The sequence below is a fragment of the Lutra lutra genome, chromosome 1 (genome assembly GCF_902655055.1).
Source record: "Lutra lutra chromosome 1, mLutLut1.2, whole genome shotgun sequence".
Classification (NCBI taxonomy): domain Eukaryota; kingdom Metazoa; phylum Chordata; class Mammalia; order Carnivora; family Mustelidae; genus Lutra; species Lutra lutra.
In genome coordinates, this window is record NC_062278.1 from 58,793,960 (window position 1) to 58,815,982 (window position 22,023).

Consider the following 22,023-nt stretch of genomic DNA (forward strand, 5'->3'; position numbering starts at 1 on the left):
TATGTCCTGTTGGCAGAGTACCTTGGAGCTCAGCTGCTTCCTGGGAAAAGATGTTTACTTTTTCTCAGGAAAGATGAGAAGGTGTTTACTTACTCAGCTGTTTACTGCAAAGATATTGAGTGGGTATGTATATTTCAGACCATAAATTCAGGAGGGACCAAAAGAAGCTAACTTTATTTTTCTACAAAGGAACTTAGTTTCTATCTTGAGACCTCATTCTGTTAGGTAGTAAAAGGTAGTCTTGGTTAGTTTGGAGTGAAGTCCCATCATCTCCTGGTTTCCTCCCTCACTCTCTTCCATGGAGTTTCATCTCCTTCCCTGGACTTCATAGCATTAAGCTATCTGGGCAGGAGAGTTGTCTGGTTCTTGGGAGCCATCTCTTCACTCTGGCATTCTCTGAAAGATTTATCATCACACTGTCTCCTCTGCCATTGCTATACCCTTACACCAGCAACTGCAGGATCACCACTTTTCCATCTGACAGACACCTGCACAGTCATCCTTCCCTTGAGACCTCATCAAGTCAACCAGTTTGCCCTGTCAGCTACTGTTTGCACCCTTCCCAGATTTACGAGAAATAATTGCCTACCTATTCTGAGGCTGTCTCGGGATGTCTCTTGGGGCTACATTGCTGGAGTTCTATGCTGAGTCTCAAGACATCTGAGGAAGACAAGCGTAGAGACAGAGCCAGCTCTAGAATGCAGTTGAGTTTCTCTGGGTAGCTACAGTGTTGATACCTATGAGAAGGTGGGGAGAAGGTATCTGTAGTAACAAGGGCAGATCTAAAATTCAATATAAAGGGAACGGCCAGAATAAAAAATGCATGACACATCACAGACTAAAAAGAGAAAACAGGTTTAGGAACCAAATCCTCAAAATATTCTTTGAAGCAGATGTCGGTAAGGAAGAGACTTCACCTGAGCCCACCAAGTGAAGGCAGCTGGGGGACACCTGAGCCCTTTCAGACAGCCTCATTGACTGAGTTCCACCATTCACCGATGGCTCCTTCACTTCTCTCAGATTCACAACCTGGACCTTTGTCCCATAGGATTACACAGTCCTGAGGAAATTTTCTCATGTTTCCTGGCCCCCAAAGTCTCATTTCTACAAGAATTTCAATTTCTTTATTAATTTTCTATGAGAGATGTACTGCAAAATGATGATTTCTCTTCCCACTGGGAAAAACTACTTGAGAAAACTAAATAAATTTCCAAAGCTATTAGCGAATACAAAACTAAAACACAGGAAATTACATGTCTTTAAGGAATTTTTCATCAGCCTATAACATTCTGATGAATTATCTCTCTCTGCCAAGATGTATCTGCCAAGAGAACAGTAATAGTTGCAATAGACCCCAAAGGTCCCTTCCGTGAAAGCCCTCCCCTGACTCCTAATTGCCAATATTGGATACAGAAACTATGTCTTTTTAAAGCTAGTTTCTTTCCCTCCATTACATATATGTACTTCAAGAATGATACAGATATTTTTAATCACACTTATTTTTAATGCATTATATTTGGAACTTGTCAAACATATACACATCGGTAATGAGAATAGACCTCTCCAGACTTAGTTATGTTGTGCTTTATGGCTTCACAGGTGCTCTTTTGGATCCATTACGTTCTTGAGACCAGTTCTCTCTTTCTAAAATGTAACCATCAAATATGGGCAGAGGAAATAAAGAGGCTGATTTCAGAGCGGGGAAGGGGAATTTTCATCTAGCTATTCTAGCTTGATGGGTCACTTCTTCCATTCAACAGATAATTCTGTTTAAAAACCAAAGCTGGTCATCAGGGATTTGAATGTACTCTCTTCAGGATGGTTCCCAATAGACCTTGGTTAATCCTTATTTTCACCCCAGACTGAGGGAGTCATTTTTTTCAAAAGAATTAAGATAACATCTAAATGTTGGAGAAACTAGAGGCTCAGTCCTGGTTCCTTTTCTCACTTTTTAAGCTCTCTACAGAGGTAATCCTATCACAGTAAATATGATCTATATGCTGATGGGTTACAAATATATTTCACTATGTCCAATCTCTCCAATAAAATCAGGCTTCCATATCCAACTTCCCCATTTTCATTTGATTGCTGCCCTGCAATTCAACTTCATATTTCCAAATCAGAAACCTCGGCCCCCAGATACTCTGCCTATGATATTCTTCATGTCAGTAAATGATATCTCCATCCATCCATTTTACCTAAAACCCAGATAACATCCATAAACAATTCCTGTCAATTATATTTCCAAAATATATCCTCCTCCATAGTTACTCCCTTTCTCTGTGACAACACTTATCACCTGGATATCTATAATAGCCTCTTCTTACCTTATACTCTATTTTCCACTCATTCACCAGAATGATTCTTTTAAAAAAAAAATTATTTATTTGAGAGAGAGAGAGAGCTATAGCAGTGAGAGGGAATGAGAGGGAGAAAGGCAGAGGATAAGCAGACTCCCTGTTGGGTGGGGAGTCCAACACAGGGTTCAAACCTAGGACACCTAGACCATGACCTGAGCTGAAGTCAGACACTTAATAACTGAGCCACCCAGGCACCCCACTGGATTTCTTTTTTTTTTTTTTTTTAGATTTTATTTATTTATTTGACAGAGATCACAAGTAGGCAGAGAGGCAAAGAGAGAGAGAGGAGGAGGAAGCAGGCTCTCCTCAGAACAGAGAGCCCAATGTGGGGCTCTATCCCAGGACCCTGAGATCATGACCTGAGCCGAAGGCAGAGGCTTTAACCCACTGAACCACACAGGTGCCCCAACTGGTTTTCTTTAAATTTAAAACATATGTTATTACTAAAATCCTTCAGTTGCTTCCCTTTGTCCCTAAAATAAAATCATAATCCCATACCACAACTTAAGCTTTACTTAACCTGGCCTCTTCCTATCTCTCTGACAGAACCTTCTTTATTACTTCTATTTTTGGCTACAACGAGCTTGTTTCTGCCTCAGGACATTGATACATGCCAATTGCTTTACCAGGAATGTCCTTGCTATGCAGTTTGTATGTTTAGTTTTTCTGTTTTCTTTGGTTCTTAATGGCTGCTTTAATCTCATCATTTTGGTCTCAGTGAACTTGTCACCTTCCCAGAGATCCCTTCCTTGTCCATATTTCTAAGGTAGTTCCAAAGACAACCTTCTTACTACATTATTTGCACTGACTCTATAATCATATCTATCTGGGTTTTCTTTTTTCCATATAATATGCTACTCTCTAAGCTGTTTGTTTATTGTCTGTCAATCACAATCTCCACTGAGCTCTATAAAGTAAGAAACTTGTCTCTTGTTAAATCCTTCTCAAGGGTGACATGTTAGTGCCAGTTTGTCTGGAAGTCCCCCAGTTTTAATAGCAAAAGTCATGTTTTAGGAACTGCCCCAGACCCCAGCAGACTGGAAAGTTGTTCATCTTATGACTGAGTATAGGTATTTGATAAATGTTGCCCAAAAAAATGCATTTAGTGACAATCTCAGTAAAAATAATTTTTGAATACTGAGCACAATAATTTCTTATTGTGGAAAAAAAACCTAACTTTATGAAAGTTCCATGTTGCTCTAAATATTAAAGAAATTTAAAAATAGTTTGCAAAGATAAAAGTTAAACTGATTGTCAACAGTTTCATTGGGAAATATGGAAATCAAAATAAGTTTGGAACAAAATATTCAAAGTTAAAATATGATCTTGGGACCAAGGAAAGCTAATGAGAAAAAAATCAAAATGTTTATATTGAAATCTATAACTAGACTTGCAGTTCCTAAAATATAGTTTGATTAAATGGTCCAATAAAATGCAAGAAGGGAGAAAAAGTTGGGAATGCAAAAGATACAATATCTCCTTGCACATTCTTAACACATGTATTTGAGGGTTCTGAGAAGTCAGAGAGCAAAGACTCCTTTTCAGCACTGATTAACCCAGGGTTTTACATATTTGACTATGGAATACTTTTTAAAATTTTTAACATTTTAATATATAATAGTATTCAGGAATATGTTTTGGGAAATGTGGCCATAAACCATAGTACTCTAACCAATAACTGGGATCCACCATGAAATTTTCAAAGTCTAATGTATTAGATATCCAAGCTCTGTCCCAATCTGTCTTTTCATGGTCTGCAGAGATTTGCAGCAGGCAAAGGAGTGCTAATGGCAGTACCGTTCGTTTAGAATGGCCTTGCTGTCAGCACTTCCAGCCCCATGATCTGAGGTCCAAAGGGAAATTAAGGCAGCTCTTCATGAAAAGTTGGCAAAATGGAATACTCGCCATCTGGAATTGATGAAAAAGGAAATGAATGCCATGGAACTTATAAGCAATTAGATTATGAAGAGGCAGATGTTTGGCTAAAGTTCTATCAAAAGGAGTTAAAAGTCAGTCTGTGAGATTGAAAAGAAGAATAAGAATATAGAGTTTACTGCTCAGTAATTACGTTCAAAACTATAGCAATATGTTAGGTTAGTTTATTATTTACTAATAAAATTATTGAGCCACATGTTATATTAACTGAACATCATCAAAGATTTGTGAAGGATCACCAAAAAAGGGTCATTTGTAAAAAAGCAGCATTCAACAACAACAACAAAGAATAAATCAAGAAATAAGCAATCTTAAAAAAATTTTTAAAAATAATTTAAAAAAGATATAAGTAATCTGAGGGCAACAGTTTTGGGTGGCATTTAGCAAATTAAGCTTTGCTTAGTAGAATACATTTATTTCAGAAATGTTGAAGTAAGTCACAGTTTAAAGAATTATATCTTGGAATGAAATACCATATAGAATGTACAAAGAAAGTTTGTGCTGAGTGGAAAAACACTTGGTTTTTTTGTTTGTTTGTTTTTTGTCTTAAGACTGGAGGATGAAGAATAAATAGTGGTAAACAAAGTGATTCAGGAAGTGGATTGCTATTTCCAAGGAAAGCTAAGAGATTTAAAATTCAGAATGAATAAGAGATTGTTATAAATATTTTAAGCGGGGAAAGAAAAAAAAAGTGCATGTGAGCTCTTTAATAAGTGAGGACTAGTAAATCCATGGTGGGTAAAATGCTGAGCCATTGAATTCATTTAATTGTCCTTTAGGTAAAAAAAAAAAAAAAAAAGCAAAAGAGACTTTCAGGAGAGGTAAGAGGCAAATGGGAATGATATGATCCCTTCGGGAAGATGAGGAGAATATCCTCAATTAGGAAAGAAAGGTGATGAACAGGAAGGGGCAGGAGGGGTGAGCTTAGTACAAACTTCATTTATTTGGCTCCCTGAAATCTCTAACTTTTGATTGTTGAAGCTGATTCATAGTTGTCTCGTTCCCTACAAACTACGTGGAAGACAGGGTTTGCTAAGCAAATCACTAGTGTAAATACAATTTAAAAAATACTGTTTAAACAAATCTGGCAGGTACTTTGCTTGGCAACCCTTGGCTAGCCATTAATCGGTGTTACTAATTAACTTACTTCTTCCGCCATCTGCTCTTTCTTCTTCACAGTCTCTCCCTAGGAGAGTGCATCTATTCTTGTGACTTTCCCTATCACGGCTTTGCTGATGACGCGCAAACACACGTAGCTATCTCTCTATTCGTTCCAAGTGCTGGTCTCAGAATTTTAAAAACCAGATCAAATTCCATGTGCACAAAGCCAAATGCATTGTGTTTTTCTTGAAAAACTACCACCTGGCCTAACTTTCTCTGTTTTGTCGATGGCACCATCGTCCTTCCAACAAGTCAGTTGTAGCATCTTGAAGCAACTCAGAATTATGTTCTTCCTCATAGCTCACGTGTACTGAGTTCCCAATTTCTCCATGCCTAGGCTGTAGACCCATTAATGTATACTGGAATGCCACCTGGGGTCCCTGACTCCTACTTTTCCCCAGTACACACTTTATCTATAGCTTTGACTGTGTCACTCTCCTACCAGACATCTGCCACACCTTATCAGTCAACAGAGGTGATAAGGGCATGGATTCTAGAGCCAGACAGCTTGCGTTCAAACCCCAGTACTGTGACATCTTAGCTATAAGGCCTTTGGCAAATGATTCAAACCATCTGTGCTTTGTTTTCTTCTTCTGTAAAACAGGGATAATAATTAAATTTATAGCATAGTGTTGTGACAAGCATTAAATGGGTTAATATATTAAAAGCATTTAGAACAATGCCTGGTGCACAGTGTGCAATATATTAACTATTCTTAGCTAAATACTAGGTATTATTATTATGACAAAACTTCTCTGCTTAATTTCCAAGGTCCCCTAAGTGAACTTCACCTCAACTTAATATAATTATTTCAGGTGGTTTTATAATATGAACTTCCATACGTTAGCATGGGCCATTTCATCATTAGATCTGAGTTCCTGCCTCTCTGCATTCCCTCCAAGGAATATCTGTGTTTCCCATCCCTCAAAGCCTCCCTGGCTCTTCTCCTACCCCCAGTACAGCACCTTCAGCCTGATTGGTCACTGTTTGAGAAGATTCCTCAAGTATTTATGGGTAAGAGTTTGGGTTTTAATTACATATTATTTTATGTAATTGTTGTTTCCTTTGTATGGTTCTTGTTTTTCTTCTATACAGCATGTGCGTTAAAAAGAAAAGGCCTAGACTCACGTCAGACAAACTAATTCTAGGATCTCAGCCAGTGATTCAAGGCCTGTGTTTCTCACTGCTTCCATTCATCAAAGTACCTGGCATGTCATAAGCACTTAATAAATATATGACAGATAAATGAATGAAAGGAGAAAAACAAAGAGGGAGAATGGAAGGGTACATTATCAAAAAGGTGCATTTCAACTAGCATCTAATTCAGATCTGTAGCTTCTTTTTTCCCTCTGCCATATCTCAGAACAGTGCTTAGAAAAACAAATGAGTAGTGGCAGAGAAATTGATTGATCAATGACTGTGATGGGCAGTTTACTTATATCTCATTTAACCACCTATGGAGCAGGTATTATTAACATCATTTTATTTATTTTTTATTTTTTTCAAGATTTTAATTTTTTGTTAATTTTTGCAAGAGAGTGAGAGAAAGAGAGAGAAAGTGATCAGAGGCAGCAGGGAGGGGCAGAGGGAGAAACAGACTCCACACTGAGCAGAGAGCCCAATGCAGGGCTCGATCCCAGGACCCTGGGATCATGACCTGAGCCGAAGGCAGACATTTAACCTACTGAGCCACCCAGGCACCCTTAATATCATTTTATAAAGAAAGAGTTTACATTCAGAAATAGAACAAAACTGGAAAAAGTGGATTTCGTTGAAGAGTTCCAGAACTTGCTCAGATTCAAATCCTGAACATCTGGAAGGAAAAACCCATTCCTTTTCCTTGCCCTTCATTACCCCTCTTATGGTAGTCACTCAGTAAACAGTTCTGACAGTTCAGATTACTTCATACAAATGAGTCCCATTTATTTTAATATATGCATATTTTATCATGTCAGACTACACATTCTATAATGTTTAGGGAATTAATATTGTATATTTCAGAAAATTTAACATTTTTTCATAATTTCCCTATATTATCCAAATTGGTAAATGTTCAGTGAGCTTAATAAGCTAAAAATGTATGTTGGCTTATGCTCTTTTGTATCCTAGGCTAATTTTCTTAAACATCTGCATCTGATTTACCAGGCATCACTAATTAGGACAGCAGCTATCAGTTAAATAAATCAGTTGCAAACCTGAAGCACCTCACAGGCAAATTACCAATTTAGTGATTACTGACTAAATACAGTTAAGGACAGGTTTTGAAGAAATTTCCTACTTCACTCTATAAGCCATGGGTATCTTGGAAAGTAGATGAGAAAAGAAACAAAAGCCAGAAAGTTACAAAAGGGAAATGCAGTTAAGATAAACATTATATTAAAAAGAAAAGCAATAGCAGGAGTTACCACTAGACACAATAATGAAAGCAAAGATGGCGTTAGACATGCTAGCCAGATGATCTGTTTCCTAACTATATGACACAGGACAGTCACTTTACCTGCTTCTCTAAGTCTCCAGTCTGCCATCTATAAGATTTGTTACCTAACTTGCATGTGTGCATATATGTGTATACTGTTTACCCAACTTGCCTCCACGTAAAATATATTAATAATATGCCATGCATCATGTCTATTTGTTTGACTTGTAAAGTATAAAGGGATATTAAATATTAAACACTAATATTAAACACTAACATAAATATTAATTGAAAGATTAGAGTTTCTGGAAGAGAATAATATAAAAGCTTGCTCTATCAATGAGATGTTTTTAAAAACAATAGTTAAATACAAAGAATTCTTCACAGACATTAGAAAGTAATGAAATTACTTCAGGGATTGTAGTATGTTTTAAGCAAGACTTCTTAAAACAATGCTACCAAATTTTTGCAAGGAAATATTCAGTTTGATATGACTGCACAATACCTAGCTTGAAAACTATTCAAAAGACATCTTTGCATGGTGAGAAATAAAAGTAAAAAAGGAAGAATTCCATAAAATATTGTGAACCACAGAGCTGGATTCAAGCTTTTTTTAACATTCAAATAAAAATAATCTTAAATGACATTGCCAGATTGTGTCCTCAAATACAAGGAATACCATGTAGATAATAAGAGAAAAATAATAAACACCTTATGCATGCAATGTCACAACCAGGAAAAGCAGAGAGGAGACCTCTAGACCCTCCCTGCCTCCTTGAGTGATATGAACCTCAATTCAAATACTAGAGAAATTAACTGAAATAGCCCCCTGATTCAGCTTTGTATCATGTCTCAATATGAACCACCCTCTTTAATTCCATAATTTCTTCAGCTTATTCTTTTGAATGTTTGCTCCTTAAAAGTAGGACAAAAGGAGGAAATTAGTGTTCATATATAGATCCCTCATCTACTGTCAACTAGTCCTTGAGTTCCTTCATTGACTGAATAACAAGGGCTCATGAGAATTAAACAATTGTTGATGGAAAGTTCACAGTCATCCAGAGTTTATAACATTTTTACATGCCCTGGAAATCCCACCTATGCCTTAAGAAAAGATACTTAAGGCAAAGTCTGCTTAATAAATCTCGTGGATATTTTGGTGAGAAAAACAATGGTGGGAAGATCATTTGAATTCATTGAAATGTAGTTTGTAGTGTATCTTACCAAATTTCAGATTTTTGTTTCAAATTTTATCTAAAGGGGAAAAGGACCAGCAGCACCTCAAGCACAGTTGAATGTTTTAACTGTGCCCATGTGGATAGAGCTGAATTAATGGGGTAGCACCAAATGGCCAGTCTATGAAAAACAGGGGAAATGGAGGAGCAAGGATACGATGAGTAGTTGGTAAGAGCAGAGAAGAAACTATTGACGGAATCTCTTCCCACACTTCGCAGTTGTGCAGCTGACGATTTCTTCTTCCACAAGGAAAAGGCACATTTTGCTCATTACATACATCATCTACTGGTGGCCTGGTTGTTTCTTCAGAAAAAGAAAACTCGTTTGTGTTGAAAGTAACAAGATGGATTCATGCAAGGCAAATGATTTACCTGAGACTCTTTCCAAAATGCACATGGAAAGGAATATCCTGGCAGAGATAGAACACACGAGCCAATTCAATTATTCATGATATAAGGCCTTAAAGATAGAGGTGCCTGGGTGGCTCAGTGCGTTAAGTGTCTGACTCTTGATTTCAGCTCAGGTCATGATCTCAAGGTCGTGGGGTCAAGCCCTGTGTAGGGCTCCATGCTGAGCATGGATCTTGCTGAAGATTCTCTCTCTCCCTCTCCCTCTGCTTCTCTCTTCCCCCATCTCTAAAATAAGACATACAGACTTAAACATAATGTTTTTAGGAAGCGCCATTTGCACGGATGAGCATATCAGTTCTGTGACATCTTTGTTGAAAAACAGCAATGCCTTTTTTAACTCTGATACTAGGACTGCCTATTATGGCTGTCTGCCTTATCTATAGCTTTTACTTTTCTTGAAATTTCCTAGAACAACATTCTCTTCGTCTGATCATAAGAACCCCCAGTACAGCTTCCTCAGCCCCATTACAAAGCTACTCAAATCAGAAACTTTCCCAGAGAATTTTTAATTACCAAGTAATTTTGATGATGAGTACATTTGAGCTGCCATGAAATATTTCTGTGACCTTTTTTGACCTTGATACTGTATCCTATTGTCCCTTCTCCTAATATGTACATATCAAGTTGAGGGAGCCAAAAGCATATCACTTTAATTTAAACTGGTTATCTATGCTGTAGGAATAATTGTATCACTATTTTCCTCTTTTGGTGTAAGGTGAAAAATTTTAATATTAGAGTTATGAGGGTCTTTTTCTAATGGATGTAATGTATAATATTATTAAATATCAAATGGTATGTTTTAACTCACTTTCTTCAAACCATTCAAGAAAAGAGGGAATGGGAAGCAACCCTTGGGAGAAAACAAACAATTACAGATCATGTTTTTCTTCTGTTTAGCATGAGCCAGAAGGTCAAAAAACCCATTTCTTGTCATAAAGTGAAATTTTTCATGGTCCATTGAACTTAAAGTTTTGTAGAAAAAGTCTGACCAACAACAATTTTAAGGAGAGAATACAGATTTCTGGGACACAAATATCTCAAGAAACTATCTGCTTCACATGCAAGTCTGTACCCATGAAAGTCTCTAAGTCAAAACAGTAACTGTCACTCCTAAAATTTCCAAAGCCAAGGACTCCCTGGGATTACTGTCCTATGACCTCTATATCGTAACTTTTTCTTATGTATTGAATATATAATCTCTTACCAAAGTTCAAAATTAACTAGGTTTGTTCATTTGGACACAATCTCATTATAAATTTGACAATGAAGAATTTCAGGGAAAAAAGAGCTACAATCAGCTGTCAAATCTAACTGTGCATCTGAATTCTCCCTATAAGATTTTTTCAAGACCATCATTCAGCTTTGGCTTGTACGTTTTCAGCAAGGCAGCCTGTACATCTTTGCCACTTTCTCCTTTATTGTTTGAAGTTGAACAAGTCTGTCTTCCTGTAACTTTTACCCGTTGCTCCTAGTTCAACTCCCTGAAGTTATCCTGACAAAGCCTAATTCTTCTTCCATTTGCCATTTCCTACAAATACACCCATCAGCTCAATTTGAAGCTTCTAATCTGGTTAAATTTCTCTAGTAGCTTTACCTCTTTCCTTTATGTGATGTTGTTTTCTGCTTATCACATCCTAGTTTGTTTTTGTCCTACGAATTGTGAAAACCCAATAATATCCCAAGAGAGCTATTGAGGGAGGTCATTGAGAGGACACGACCTCTGGTCAATGCACTAGCTGGACCCAGGCAATTGAGGGCTCTTCACCAGCTTCCCTGTCCTTGAAATATACATTCTTCCCACCATTCTCACAGCTACACTGTTTTCAAGGACATAGCCTTTAGAAAGCAATATGCTGTTGACACCATCTGGACCGAATGTCATAAGACCTCTGTGTAAACTTTTAAGATTCTGGCAGGCACATATGGAGATCTACTCATCTTATGACTGCCCAAGACCATCTTGGTATGTAAGTTCCCTCATTAATTAAACCTGCCACATACCAATCTGGAGTGGACAAGGCTTAAGAAAATTACTAGAAGTTCCACAGAAGGATAATTGGAGCCACAGATCATTATCCTTTGTTAGAAATATAACCAGTTACAAATCTTCTAATTGTACCAACATTCATCTCTATTTCTCCACCATGTCCTGGAGATTACTATGGAATGCCTTTTCCAGAAGAAATATAGCTATAGAAAATTTTGAAAACCAGAAAAAAATTATGATTGGGTGGAAATTTCTAAGTCACCTAATATCCTTTACAGCAGAACTTTTTTTTTTTAAGATTTTTATTTATTTATTTGACAGACAGAGAACACAAGTAGGCAGAGAGGCAGGCAGAGAGAGAGGAGGAAGCAGGCTCCCTGCTGAGCAGAGAGCCCGATGTGGGACTCGATCCCAGGACCCTGGGATCATGACCTGAGCCAAAGGCAGAGGCTTTAATCCACTGAGCCACCCAGGCACCCCACAGCAGAACTTTTAAAGGGTTAAACTTCAATAATCCTCTTCTATGGATATGTATTTAGTATTTATTCAACTCCCTTGCACTACTGCAAGTCTTCTGAAGGAAAAAAAGTCTCAATGTAGTATCATTTGTTCATCAAAGAAGTAGAACAATTTTTCTTTTAGAAAAGTGAAACCTTCTTAAACAACCATCATGGTAAGCAGAAATGGATTGCAGTTGATATTACTAGCAAACCAAAGACTCCTGAAAGCAATATGGTACATCTTCCAAACCTGTGCCAGGAGCTCTGTGCATTAGCAGGTAATGAAAGCAAGATTTCTAGATAAAAATAGAATGTAGACCAAGTATGTCACCTTTTTCACATGTGACAATTTGCTCTCAAAACCAAGAGAAACAAACTCCAGCTGGCAGTGAGTAGAGGACTAGACAGGTGGAGAAGAAGCAAATGGATCCTTCAGGTGGGTCTCTTCCTGGCATCAAGTTCACACATTTCAGCTGGCTTTGAAGATTTCCCAAGTTCCTCAGAATCTGGGGCTCCAATTCAGAAAGCCAGTTCATCCATTATTCATCATGACTTCACACCAAATTTCTAAATTAGTATCTGACCTGGAAAAAGAAAAGCCTGCTCCTTTAAATTTGAGGAGTTGTGCAATAATGTGATGGAAGGTAACACAATGTGACAGATCAAAGGAAGGGCTCCAGTTGAAATCTCGAAACCCAAGTTGAGATTTTTTTTAAACTCACACATAAAAAAATCTAGTTGCCAACCATTCCTAAATACCCCAATCTCCAGCTGTCAAAATGATAATTATCAAAGGAAAAAAGTGCATTAGAAACCGCTGTAAATTCCCACCATGCTTTCTAATACAAAGTTTGACATTCTTTCCACTGACTTCTTACTATGGACAAGAGCTGGGTTCGTATAATTTGGGTTTACAGAGAAAGTCTTTTTGCTAAGATAAATGAAAAATGAGACCAGACCAAGCTAATCTCCTGGTACAAATATCCCATTTCTTTCTTTTGGTCCTAAGAAGTATATTTCAAGGAAGTCTAATAGTTATATAACCAATGCCATTAGGTGGTTTTCAGCTGGATTTGTTTCTATGACAGGGTCAAGCTCAGCCTGTAGCAGCACAAGTAATAAGTGAAATGCAAATGTTTGAAGTATTTGCTGTTGCAAGTCAAAGAGAATCTATTTACAGAGAGCATAGCTGGAATGCGGAACTCATAGGAAAAGAGGGCTCTCTGAGCCTGTGGAACCAAAGATTGCTGTTGTCAGTTCAAATAATAGGACCACACACAAGTGCGTTAATTGCCAGAAGGCAGGTCTGAGAGGTTCTCTTAATTAGGATGAATGGTTTCTACCCAAATTTTTCAGCTTACTGTCAGGGTTTCCATTGTATTCACTGAAGCTGGCTCATTTAAGAGCCAGGTTTGAATGTGGTGTGCAGCGAATGTAAATGATCCCAAGCTGAGGGACCTCTGCAGACAGACCCAGGTAGTCTTATTACCAATGCTAATAACACTCAGCTTGTCAAGTATTGGGCTGCATGTGTCCTGGGTTTTGACATCTCTGCATTTCTGCACATTGTGTACAGATGTGCTAAGGGTCTTGACTCGCAGGGAGAATTTCAACACTGAGTCTTAACAGCAGGACAGAAAGTCATGCCCACTGTGTGATAAACATAGCAGTGTGTGCTGTGTAGACGACTGGAAATGTCCACTACACCCTGTCCACCACACTAAGGCCTGCACGAAGGAATGACAGGAGGTCAGATGAAGAATCAGCTAAGGGGTCTGAATAAAACATACAGCCAAAGTGATGGAAATAAAGCAGACCCAATGGCCTCTCTTCAGTAGGACCCCATTACGTTCTTCAAAATGAATATATAAATAACCAAGCGAAATAAACACTGCATTTTCCTTAATGGACAAAATTAAACTATAAATAATAGAAAGGTTCCTTTTACACCTGCTAAGTGAAATCAGTTTCAACGAAGTACCTCTCTAACTTACCACTGATATGATTAGGGATGCTATATTTCTAGCGTAAAACTGGGTAGATGGAGCGATGCAAAAAATATAAATGTCACAGGATCTTTGCCTTTGAGGGACTCAAAAACATTGTTTATACTACATGTAATGACTAAGCAGTCGTGGGCAAAGCAATCTCCTGGGTTCTGGAGACAAAGGAAAAGGAAATTAGAAAATGAGAGCCATCCTCATCTTCCCGGCACCCTCGGCAGGGGGAAAAGAGATGACTGATTACAACTTGGTGTGGGAAATGGAACCTGAAGTCAGGGGAGAAATGTCTTCTTTGGATGGAGGTCTTGGGTTTTATTTTTAAATAAATCAGATTTCAAATTATGACTCTACCACTCACTAGCCACATCCTTTGAACAAGGTGCAGTTGTCTCATGTTTAAAATAGTGATGGCAAAACTCAACTCCTAAATTATTGTAAGGATGGGGAGAAACAATACACACAAAGCACTTGAGAAAGGACCTGTCCTTATTAATATATACATACAGTATTTCTATTATCTCAGAAAGAAAAATCTCCACACTCTTCTCAACGTTCCAGGGAGTCTTAAAAATGACTGATGTCAACATCTCCCTGAGAAAAGAAGATTGCCAATTTCCATTAAGAGACATGATAGGATTGGAAGTTAAGAAGCTCTGAGTATATAGTTGAGCCACCCCATACACAAACCAGACCAGTGATTCCACATCAGGAGTCCTGAACCTACATCCAGGGTCAAAATGGACATGGGGGCATGCAGCTATTTCAAATCTTTTTGTACCTTTTTATTTTGGTTAGGTATCAAACATACAGAAAAGATATAAGGAACTGCCATGCACCCTTTGTCTGGTTTCACCAATGGTTTATATTTTGCCCCACTTACTCTATCATCCTGGACCATTCCAGAGTGGGTTGGAGATAAAATGTCCCTCTGTCCCTCTACACCTAAGTATGTATTTCCTAAGAACTAGGACATTCTCTTGCACAGCCACAATACAATGATCAAAATCAAGAAATTTAACATTTATACATTACTATCATCTAATCTATAGTACATGTTCAATTTTGACAATTGTTTCAATAATATCCCTCACTACTTTATTTTTCCCGGTCCAGAATCCATTCAGGATCACACATTGCATTTATTGTCTATTTGGTCTCCTTTAATCTGGGAAAGCTCTTCAAACTTTCTACTTCGAAAGTAATTATTTTTGTCAAATATGTCTCAGTTTGATTTATTCAATGTTTCTCCATAATTCAGCTTAGGTTGGGTATCATGCACAGGAACAAGAGAATTGGTACTATTTCTTCTTAGTGTATAAGATCAGGAGGCACATGAAATTCATTCTAATACTGAACACTCCCAGTTTTGATCACTTAGATAAAATGATATCTGCCAGATTTCTTCCTCAAAAAGTTATTGTTTTTTTTCTTTGCAACCAAAAAAATACTTGTGGGGAGATAATTATTTTGATCCTCATCAAACTTTCCCTCTCTAGTCTTAGCATCCATGGGTGATTGCTAACTTCTTTAACTGCCATTCCACAGTCTGGAAGAGATTTCTCTTCTTCCCCTTTTATTTATTTAATTATTTATTGATGTAAATCTGAACTCATGTATTCTTATTTAATGAGGTATAGTCTATTGTTATCATTATTGATTTTTATGCTTAGATTGTTTCAGGTTTGGCTAGTGGGTCTTCTCAAGATGTATTAATATATCTGCACAATTCTTTAAGTCTTCCCTCACTTCCTGGCACACAGATGTTCCAGGTTCTTCTTGCACTCTTCATGCCCCAGTCCCAGAGTCAGTCATTTACCAAAAAGTCCTGCATGAATCAGCCAATATTTGGGCACTAGTTGGGTTCATTGTTACTGTTGTGTCACTGTTTTCTAGGTTCTCTCAGCAGCAGACAGTGCTAGAATATGTATAATACACATATAATTTTTTAAAATATTATAAATACATATTCACTCAAAATTATGGATTCATACTTTATCAATTCCAATCCAAAACTATAGTATACATTCAAATCTTAAGCTTTTAAATATTTATAAATCTGTCATTAACTGACTGCCCTTATTATCATCATTGTCCTTACTCATTTGCTTAATCCTAGAAGTCACAAAAAGTAGTTTCAGTAGTTAAACCATAGCACTGCAAAAACGAGACCTACCAATCAGCGTTCAGTATTTTTATGGGGGGGGGGGTGTAGGTAAAATCTGTACATAATGAAATGCATAACTCTTAAGTGTATAATTTAATGAGTTTTGACATATGCATATATTCCTATAACCCTCCACCCTTATCAATCTAAAAAATGTTTCCACCATTTCAGAAAGATCCTTGTGTTCCTTTCAAATCAATCTCCTACTCCCAGAGCAACCACTTCTCTGCTTTTATTTACCATGAATTAGTTTTTCTATTCTAGAACTTCACATAAAAAAGTTTACATAAAAGAATTGCACAATATACACTCTTTTGTGTCTATCTTCCTTTGTTCAGCATTTCTGTGAGATTCATATGTGTGTTATTTTATGTCAGCAGTTTATTCCTGAGTAGTATTCTGTTATATGGTTATACTATAATTTGTTTCTCAATTCTCCTGTTAATGAATATCTGGAGTATTTCCAGTTTGGGGCTATTATGAATAAGCTGCTATGAACATTTATGTACAAGTCTTATTTTGGAAATATGCTCTAATTTGTTTTGGAGACAGCTAGAAAATAAATTGCAGAGTCAGAGAGTAGGTCTTTTTAACTCCATAAGAAACTGCCATATGTTTTTGCCCAAGTTATTGTATCATTGAGCACTCCCAAATGATAGTTCCATTCATTCCATCTATTCTATCACCAAATTCTATTTCAACTAAATTCTCACCAAAATTTGATAGTCAGTTGTTTTCATTTTAGTCACTACAGTGGGTATATAGAATTATCTCATTGTAGTTCCAATGTTCATTTCTCTGAGAACTAATGATGTTGATCACTAGTTCAGGCACCTATTTGAAGCATCCATTCAAGTCTTTTGCTTATTGTCTATTAGGTTGTCTTATAATTGTATCATAGTATTTATTATGTATTCTAGATACAAGTCCTCTTTTGAAATATATGTTTAGCAAATTTTTTTCCCAGTGTACAGTTTATTTATTTGCTTAAATGTGTCCTTTGATGAGTATATATTTCTAAGTTTGAGGGTCCCCTTCAAGTATTCTACAGAATACTGACCAGTGCATGCATTCAAGGAAACTAACAAAAGCCGGAGAAATTTTTCCAAAAAGGATAAAATAGAAAAATCCTCAAAGTCTGCATAAGAATGCTAGTAATACCTCTCCCCACTACTCAGACTATAAAACCTTCATGTGGACATTAGGAAGAGTAAGATTTTGTTTCATTATTGAGAATAATTCTAGATTCAATACTGCTCTGGTCCACCTAAAAAATTAAAGAAGTGAGAAGCAAAAGAATCAACCTACTTCCAAGTAACTTACCCTTACCTCAGAACAAAGTTAAAGAATATTTTTAGGAATACAAAAATACCCAGCATCCAACGAGTAAAAAATCACAATATCTGATATCTCATCAAAAGTTACATGACATGCAAGAAACAGAAAAATATAACCCATAGTTAGGAGAAAGTTCAATCGAAACCAAACCAGAGGGGCACCTGGGTGGCTCAGTGGGTTAAAGCCTCTGCCTTCGGCTCGGGTCATGGTCCCAGGGTCCTGGGATCAAGCCCTGCATCGGGCTCTCTGCTCAGCAGGGAGCCTGCTTCCTCCTCTCTCTTTGCCTGCCTCTCTGCCTACTTGTGATCTCTGTCTGTCAAATAAATAAATAAAATCTTAAAAAAAAAAAAACAAACAGAACTGACACTGACATTAGAATTACCAACAAGGACATTAAAATAGCTTACAACTGTATCCTGCTTGTTCAACAAACTAGATAGAAGACTGATCATGATAAAGGGACAAAGAGGACATCAATTGACTGAAATCTAACATCTTGGAGTGAAAACTGCATTGTCTAAAAAATAAAATTAAAATACACTGAGTGGGATTAAAAGCAGATTAACCATTGCATGAGAAAATATTAATGAACTTCAAGACACAACAATAAAAATCATCTAATATAAAATACAGTGAAAAGGGATTCCAAATAAAAACAAACAGAATATCAATGAGATGTGAAAGCAATTCCAGCAGCCTAAAACAAGTGTAATTGGAGTAACAAAAGGAAAGAAGACAGAGGAAGGGGTAGAAAAATATGTGTAGACATAATGGCCAAAATTTTCCAAATATTTCAATCCACCAATCTAAGAATCTCAATGAAACCAAACAACAACAAAAAATCTGAAAAGACATGTCTCCAAAAGCAAAGGAAGCAAAAGGAAAAATGAACTTTTGGGGACTTCATCAAGATCAAAACTTTCTGCACGGCAAAGGAAACAGTCAATAAAACAAAGAGGCAACCCATGGCATGGGAGAAGATATTCACAATGACACTACAGACAAAAGGCTGATATCCAGGATCTATAAAGAACTCCTCAAACTCAAAATCTAAAAAACAGATAATCATGTTGAAAAATAGGCAGAAGACATGAACAGACACTTCTCCAAAGAAGACTTTCAAATGGCTAATAGACACATGAAAAAATCTTCATCATCATTAGCCATCAGGGAGATTCAAATCAAAACCACATTGAAATATCACCTTACACCAGTTAGAATGGCCAAAATCAACAAGACAGTAAACAGCAAGTGTTGGAGAGGATGTGGAGAAAGGGGAACCCTCTTACACTGTTGGTGGGAATGCAAGTTGGTGCAGCCACTTTGGAAAACGGTGTGGAGATTCCTTAAGAAATTAAAAATAGAGCTACCCTATGACCCAGCAATTGCACTACTGGGTATTTACCCCAAAGGTACAGCTGTAGTGAAAAGAAAGGCCATCTGTACCTCAATGTTCATAGCAGCAATGTCCACAATTGCCAAACTGTTAAAAGAGCCAAGATGGCCTTCAACAGACGAATGGATAAAGAAGATATGACCCATATATACAATGGAATATTATGGCTCCATCAGAAAGGATGAATACCCAACTTTTGTATCAACATGGTCAGGACTGGAGGAGATTATGCTGAGTAAAATAACTCAAGCAAAGAGAGTCAATTATCATATGGTTTCACTTACTTGTGTGCATAAGGAATAACATGGAGGACACTAGGAGAAGGAAAGGAAAGTGAATTGGGGGAAATTGGAGGGGGAGATAAAACATGAGAGACTGTGGGCTCTGAGAAACAAACTGAGGGTTTTGGAGGGGAGGGGGGGGGGGGGGATGGGTGAGCCTGGTGGTGAGTATTAAGAAGGGCACATATTGCACGGAGCACTGGGTGTGGTGCATAAACAATGGATCCTGGAACACTGAAAAAGTAAAATAAAATTTAAAACTAACTAACTAAATAAATAAATAAAACCCTTGAGTAGAAAGGAAAAAAAAATGTGAAGAGAATTACACTAAGTCACATTTTAAATAAATTGCTTAAAATTAATAATAAAGAGACAATCTTAAAATTATCCTAAGATGATACAACATATAAAGTAGAAAATGCCTGGAAAATACATTAAAAAATTTATCAATCATATCTATATGGATTGATAGATTCAAAAGTGTATATATATATATATATATATATATATATATATATATATATATATATATGTATATATTTACCTGTAGTGAAAATTTCTTTCAAAAATAAAAGCAACTGTGTAATGTAAAAACTGTGTAATGATGAAAAAAATACATACATACATACACACCAAACAAATTCCAATAGACAGGCATTTGACAAAATACCTGACCAGTATCCTTCAGAACTATTAAAGTCGTCAAAAATAATGAAAGCATGCGTGTCATAGCCAAGAGAGTCTAAGGAGACATAATAGCAAAGTATATTTTGATATCCTGGATGGGGCCCTAGAACAAAGAGGGCATTACATAAAAACAAAGAAATTATGAATGAATGTTAGTCAATGATAATATGTGGTAATTTCTCCACTAATTGTCACAAATATATTGTACTAAGGTAAAATGTTAATAATTGAGAACACTGGGTGTGGGAACCACAGGAACTCTTTATATTTTCCTTTTACTCTAGATATCGAACTTCTAAAAGGCAAAGTCTATGAAATATGAAGACAAAATAAAAACCTTTTCAGACATTAAAAACACTGAAATAGTACATTACTACCAGACCCATATGACAAAAAAATTTTTTTTAAGATTTTATTTATTTGACAGACAGAGATCCCAAGTAGGCAGAGAGTCAGACAGAGAGAGAGGGGGAAGCAGGCTCCCTGCCTAGCAGGCTTCATCCCAGGACCCTGGGATCATGACCTGAGCAGAAGGCAGAGGCCTTAACTCACTGAGCCAGCCAGGCACCCCCCCCATATGACAAAATTTTTAAGAAATCCTCCATGAAGAAGGAAAATGATACAAGATAGAAATATGGATTTATGCAAACTAACGGAGAGCACCAGAAATGTTAACTCTGTGTAAATATAAATTTCTCTTGTTATTTGAAGCTCTTTAAAAGATAATTGACATTTTTTTTAAGATTTTACTTATATTTTTTTTGAAGATTTCTTTCTTTCTTTCTTTCTTTGACAGACAGAGATCACAAGTAGGCAGAGAGGCAGGCAGAGAGAGGAGGAAGCAGGCTCCCTGCCAAGCAGAGAGCCCGATGCAGGGCTTCATCCCAGGACCCTAGGATCATGACCTGAGCTGAAGGCAGAGGCCTTAACCCACTGAGCCACCCAAGTGCCCCCAAAGATTTACTTATTTTATGAGGAGGAAGGGGGAGGGGCAGAGGAAGAGGGAGACAGATAATCTCAAACAAACTCCCTGCTGAGCCAGGAGCTCAACATGGGACTCAGTCTCATGACCTGAGAAGAAACCAAGAGTTGGAGGCTTAACCAACTGAACCACCCAGGCATCCCAAAGATAACTATTTTAAAAGCTAATTGAAGAAAAATAACAATACAATATAAGCATTAAAACATAAGGAGAATTAAAATGTGTGAGACCAACAGCTCAGAGACCAAGAGGAGAGAAATAAAACCACTGCTGTAAATTACTGAGGCTGAGGCTGTTTTCTTCTTTGCCCTTTAAACTGAGTAATTTCTACTGCTCTCTTTTGTTAAGCACATCCAGTAAACTTCTCCATTTTAAACATCACAATTTTAAGTGCCAGAATTTCCATTTGATTCTTTTTTAGGCTAAAATTTCTCATGTATTCACTCATGATGGCCAGGTTCCTTTTACTTCTTTTCCATATTTATAAAAGCTACTTTAAAGTCTACTAATTCCAACATCTGGTTCAGTCATCATCTGTTTCTACTGACTATTATTTTCCTTGACCATGGATACTATTTTAGTATTTTCTTCTTTCTTAATATGTTTGTTATTTTCTATTTTACACTAGATATTGTGGGTAATATATTGTAGAGATTGGTTTCTTTATCATTGAAAAAGGGTTGATTTTCTTATTGGAGGCAGTCACCTTGATTGAATTAAAATTCTAATTTCTGCCTCCCTGTGGTATTCTTTTAGTCTTCAAGCTATTTTGTTTGTTTCCCCAATCATCTTCTTTTCATCTTTCCTGTGCATCTGCATTTTAGGAATCAGCCAAAATCTGAGCCAAGTTTATATATATATTTTGGACTTCATCCTCTAGCATCACCTCTTTTTCCAAGATTTTCCTCCCTCATTCTCCAATATTCTGGCAGTCCTCAATTCTAGCCCTTGTTTGACTCCTCAAGCCATCATGACTGTACCTTGCAGGGTGAGTTTTAGTCACACCATGACACTTGAACTGGGAAATATCCCCAGGTGAAAATCCACATAAAAGTCAAACTCATCCAATTGAGTGCCTTTCTTTTAAGGATCAACCCTGCTACACTTTCTGGGTTTTTGTCACTCTCCGTTGCTTTCAAATAGTTATGTACATGTTTATTTGGCTTT